This window comes from Caretta caretta, chromosome 8, assembly GCF_965140235.1.
Source record: "Caretta caretta isolate rCarCar2 chromosome 8, rCarCar1.hap1, whole genome shotgun sequence".
In the NCBI taxonomy this organism is placed as follows: domain Eukaryota; kingdom Metazoa; phylum Chordata; order Testudines; family Cheloniidae; genus Caretta; species Caretta caretta.
Window position 1 is genome coordinate 2,043,194 of NC_134213.1, and position 6,000 is coordinate 2,049,193.

Sequence of the window (6,000 nt, forward strand, 5' to 3'; positions counted from 1 at the left end):
ATGCTTTTTGTTGCAGAGAATAGGGCAGGAGTGTCCTGCCCTGGCCACCTGACAGCTACCAAAGGGGGAAACCCATCAAAGCCTCCGCAATCATTGGTTTGGATCCCTGAAACTAACGAGTGATGAAATATCACCAGCAAAGCTGCTCCCAGTAAGGACTGCACAATATCTGGAGCCAGAAGTTGCTTATGGCTTTTGTTGTGGTTAGCATTGTTAAGGAGACAGAAGGGGAAATGCTGCCCGGTGCATACGTCAGGACATCCAAACAAAGGTGTTCTTCCGTTTCCCTTAATGGGCAGATAATCTCAGGAGTCATTCATGCTACTAATTCTTCCCATGTCCCACTTGCTCCTATTTCCTAAAACCCAGCAGCAAACCCAGTCAAACTAGAGACCAGACTAACCCAGGACTTGGACCTTTGAACACAGGGGGTCAGATTCAAATAATTGGATCCGGAGGCATGCTTGCAATGTTGCTTCTGGGCCATGCCCCCATACTGAAACCCTGGCCTGTTTCTAGTTCTACTCCTGATCTGTCCCAAATCTTTTGAAACCAGATCGATTTCCTTGGGCTGAAATCTTGTGAGAACAGCTCATGAGATACCCATGGCTTTAAATCCAAACTCACCCCTAAGCATTAGCCCTGATGCAGCTTCAAATACGAATGTAAACCAGGTTGAAATCAGACCATTTTCTCCTCAGCCCACCTCCAACAATTCCCCCCCACAAAGCCTCAGTCTCTGCTCCTCTACATGATGCTTTGCGCCTACACATGGTGATCTCTCCATGGGATGAACTTTAGTCCCATATGCCCATTGGCGCTGTTACCATGTGCCTCCTGTCTGATGTCAATCTGAAATGACGTAAGAAAAGGTTCTGTTTTCATGTTTCTGTTCAAACCATTTAATGTATCTGTCACCCATTCCCAAACCCTACTGACTTGCAAAATCGGCTTGACATATTCCAATTCACACCATTAGAGCACGTTATTCATAGTTACTAATAATGAAGTCCTTCCTTTTTAGTTGGCTGACTATAATTACATTCCACCCGTCTGCGCCCAGCATCAGTCCTGTCTGTGTTGGAGAGGGTTCTGCAAAATGTTAACGCCTCTAAATTTATTATCAAGTGAGACTGAAAAACTCTACCCCATTTCCTTTTTAAGCTGAAGGCGTCTTTGTGGGAAAAATGCAGGTTCCTGAATTAAAGCCACACCATAGTTTCATTTTAAACCATTGTACCTCTTTACTGTGTCCTGTGTAACCCTAACATCTCTTGTGTCTGCTAGTATTCAGCACTTGCATTCCAATAATGCCTGGAGACCCTAGCCCGCACCAGGGCTCTGCTGTATTAGGTGCGGGACAAACACAAAGCAAGAGACGTTCCCTACCAGTCTATATTGACAAGACGATGGTGGCAGAAAGAGAAGCATCGTATCCCAGTTTACAGATGAGAAACTGGCCAACGTCACATGGGAAGTCTGTGGCAAAGCTGGGAATTAAGCCCAAATCTCCTGAATCCCACCTCAGTGCTTTATCAACCATCACTCCTAACTTCTGTTCTGAGTCTCCTGTTTCATTTTCAGCCTCCAGCAAATTGTACCCTAGAATGTTTATTTTTCAGCACTGCTCTGTGTGTGTAACACACTTTTATCTTTTCTCCTTTTGATGTGTCAGTATTTTTTTTAAAGTTCACAAAAAATAGAAAGTATTGTAGCTCGGTCAGGATCTGGTTATACAACATAATCAAATGACACCACAGACATAGATACCAAAAAGTGACTAGTCCCTGCAACAAACACAACTGAGAAACGAAGGTCTGTAATGAAGTTTTCAATTCAAAAAGTCTGGACAGTAGAGGTGCTAATTTTAGAGGTATCAGTAACCCACTATACTCGTACAGAAGCTTGTTAACATTTGTGCAGGTATCACGCAGACTAAAACATCATTCAGTGACATAATAAAAATACCCTAGAAAATCCAAGGTTTAGTCTAATAAATTATTAAGCATCTCAGCAATTAGCCTCTGAGAGAACTTAATCCACATCCATTACTCATGTTGGACTGCAGTTCAGGAATGCACATAAGTACATGCTTAAATCCATCCCTATTCATGTAAACACTTAAGCACTTGTTCTGAATAGGGATGCTAACCTGAGTCGGGGCTGTAAAATGCTGTCAGACACTTACCGTCTCATTAGATAAAGATCCAAAGGAAGCTGCTCTCCCAGGGAAGGCTGGAAAATGGTTCCCAACAGATGCACCGCTGATAAGGAACAAAGGATCCATTGTATTTCTCTGTAATTTTATTAGGGTCCGTTGGCACACCATGTGTTTGTTTAAAAAATTTCACTGCAAATTGTTTGAGTGTCTTGGCTGTACGCTTAATCCGTTTGGGTGTTGGCTTGTTCCAATGTAAATATCCTGGCCTCATTTATCTTGTTTTCATAAGAGTTTGTCTCTTTTCACAGAGCTGTTGATTCTTTAGGTTCTATAAATTTCCCCAGTGAAACTGCGTGAGCGTTGTCTATTCCTTCAGCAAATCTGCATCATCACGGAGCGGATTCAGCCAGGAGAATTCATGTCACAGCAGCAGCAGAGTCATGCAAACCAGGTGACAATCAGCATAGCTCACGAAAGCTTATGCTCAAATAAATTGGTTAGTCTCTAAGGTGCCACAAGTCTTCCTTTTCTTTTTTCAGAGTAACAGCCGTGTTAGTCTGTATTCGCAAAAAGAAAAGGAGTACTTGTGGCACCTTAGAGACTAACCAATTTATTTGAGCATAAGCTTTCGTGAGCTACAGCTCACTTCATCGGATGCATACTGTGGAAACTGCAGAAGATTTCCACGGTATGCATCCGATGAAGTGAGCTGTAGCTCACGAAAGCTTATGCTCACACAAATTGGTTAGTCTCTAAGGTGCCACAAGTACTCCTTTTCCTTTTCTTTTTGCGAATACAGACTAACATGGCTGTTACTCTGAAACCAATCAGCACAGAGTGTTTGTCCTATTTCAGAGAGTGGAATTAAGGAAGCAGAATGCTTCCCAGGGCCTTTCAGCAAAGATCTCAGGGTTTATGAGTATTGTTTGTTACATTTCCAGACCCAAAAGCATACGAAGCACCTTGCAGGTGTGGTCCTGGCCCCGAGGAATTTGCAGTCTGATAACGTGACGTTGGGGTCACGCAACAATGAGGCAGGGTGGCTGCTTACCAGCCAGACCAAGTGCACATCATGGTGCAGCAAAGGGTTTTTTAAATGACACATACTAGAAATATGTCCATACATTCAAGTCCTTCCTTTGGCAAGTGCGCTGGTAGAGACGGGTTCCTAGGGCGGGACTGGAATGAGGAAAGGGTAATAATGGCCTTGCTGAGGAGCTCAGGAAGGGTGTTCCATGGGTAGGTGTGGAAAATAGCCCAGGGGCTGTGGTGAGAACAGGGTCTCTAGCAGAGTGGGAATGCAGGGGATGTGTGGAGAGAGATTGTTACATAAGTAGTGAGGGGCAACTGGGACTTAACCTTCCAAATCATCAGTGGATCTCTTTCGAGGGACGGAAGGGCCTTAATGTTATCCCCACCTTGTGGCCTACATGAAATGAATTGGGGGTCTGAATCCAGTCCAATTAAATGTCCCTGATTCATATTTAATCCAGTACTAATTAATGCTACCACATCATAAGCATATATCTGCCCTGCGTCTCCGAAAGCAGATGCCATGATATCACCAGCCAGGGCTATTAGTATGGCAAAGCTTGGTCCCTAAAGCCAGCACAAAAGGCAAATAGCCCGAGGATCAGGTATGCCAAGGCATGAGATGCCAAGGTGGTACTGGAACACAGCAACTGCAGCTGCTTAGCCGAACACTGACTCCAGCCCTGACCGAATCTGCAGCCAGACTCATGGGCGGTGGGTATTGAAGGCTGGGGCAGGCTGAGCCTCCCCAAAGAGCCATGGGTGGCCCTGCCCACGCTCTGCCCTCAGTCCCCTTCCTGCTTCCCGGCGCTGTGCTGCGGGGGGCTCTTCCCTCCATGAATGGGGCTGGGGCTAATGAAGGCTGGCCTGCGCTCCGGGGCTGGGGTATCTGTGTGTGTGTGCACACCACCCGGCGCTCCAGGCAAAGCCGATGGACCCAAGCAGGGGCAGCGGAAGTGGGGGACAGGTTACACAAATGTCCACATCACCATAATGACAACTGCATTTAGCCCCCTCCTTGGCAAACCTGACAAAGAAGCAAGTGACAGCCTGGGCCATGGAGACTCCTTCCCCGTCCCGGTGCTGGGCCTGTGTGGTGGGTATATAGGGCTCGGGTTGTCAGGTCTGCTTGCAGGCAGAGAGAGAGAGAGGAACATCGACAAATGCAAACTTGGAGCTGACTTTTTGGATTCCATCTGGAGTATTGCAGTCCAGAGTATGTCTGCACAACAATTAAAAACCCACACCTGGCCTGTGCCAGCTGACTCAAGCTTGCGGGACTCAGGCTGAGGGGCTGTTTAATTGTGGTGTACACATCTGCAGTTTAGGGACCCTGATGTGGGAGTGTACCAGAGCCCGGGCTCCAGACCAAGCCCGAATGTCTACACCACAATTAAACAGCCCCTTTGCCCAAGCCCCATGAGCTGAGTCAGCTGGCATGGGCCGACCGAGGGAGTCTAACTGCACTTTAGGCATACCCTCAATGACTCAGACACTGGGACAGAACCTCATAGGCAGTGGATCTGTGCTAATTACTAGTCTGACCATTAAGGGACCCAGGGCATGGGAAGATTCACCACTTCTGGGAAATCATTGTGGAAACAGACTTTGCCTATCAATGCCCCACCTTCATCCACCTGCGCAGGATAGAGGATATGGAGGTAGATATTACCATATCTGAGGTAGAAGCGAAACTCGAACAGCTTAATAGGACTAAATCGGGGGCCCCAGATCATCTTCATCCAAGAATATTAAAGGAATTGGCACATGAAATTGAAAGCCCATTGGCAAGAATATTTAATGAATCTGTAAACTCAGGGGTTGTACCATATGATTGGAGAATTGCTAACATAGTTCCTATTTTTAAGAAAGGAAAAAAAAGTGATCCGGGTAACTATGGGCCTGTTAGTTTGACATCTGTAGTATGCAAGGTCTTAGAAAAAATTTTGAAGGAGAAAGTAGTTAAGGACATTGAGGTCAATGGTAAATGGGACAAAATACAACATGGTTTTACAAAAGGTAGATCGTGCCAAACCAACCTGATCTCCTTCTTCGAGAAAGTAACAGATTTTTTAGACAAAGGAAATGCAGTGGATCTAATTTACCTAGATTTCAGTAAGGGATTTGATACCGTGGCACATAGGGAATTATTAGTTAAATTGGAAAAGATGGGGATCAATATGAAAATTGAAAGGTAGATAAGGAACTAGTTAAAGAGGAGACTACAGCGGGTCCTACTGAAAGGTGAACTGTCAGACTGGAGGGAGGTTACCAGTGGAGTTCCTCAGGGATCAGTTTTGGGACCAATCTTATTTAATCTTTTTATTACTGACCTCGGCACAAAAAGTGGGAGTGTGCTAATAAAGTTTGAGGCTGACACAAAGCTGGGAGGTATTGCCAATTTAGAGACGGACCGGGATATCATACAGGAAGATTTGGATGACCTTGTAAACTGGAGTAATAGTAATAGGATGAAATTTAATAGTGAGAAGTGTAAGGTCATGCATTTAGGGATTAATAACAAGAATTTTAGTTATAAGCAGGGGATGCATCAATTAGAAGTAACGGAGGAGGAGAAGGACCTCGGAGTATTGGTTGATCATAGGATGACTATGAGCCGCCAATGTGATATGGCCGTGAAAAAAGCTAATGCAGTCTTGGGATGCATCAGGCGAGGTATTTCCAGTCAAGATAAGGAGGTGTTAGTGCCGTTATACAAGGCACTGGTGAGACCTCACCTGGAATACTGCGTGCAGTTCTGGTCTCCCATGTTTAAGAAGGATGAATTCAAACTGGAACAGGTACAG

The 6,000-nt window shown here is 45.3% G+C and overlaps 1 long non-coding RNA gene across 1 annotated transcript in view; it reads right to left on the minus strand.

The window, feature by feature from the left end:
- LOC125641542 (uncharacterized) overlaps positions 1-2,639 on the minus strand; it is a 92,744-nt gene extending 90,105 nt beyond the window's left edge. Inside the window, exon 1 of the long non-coding RNA XR_012669543.1 lies at positions 2,189-2,639. This is a non-coding gene — a long non-coding RNA (uncharacterized LOC125641542). The remainder of the gene's footprint in view (positions 1-2,188) is intronic.
- Between the last annotated feature and the right edge of the window lie 3,361 nt (positions 2,640-6,000).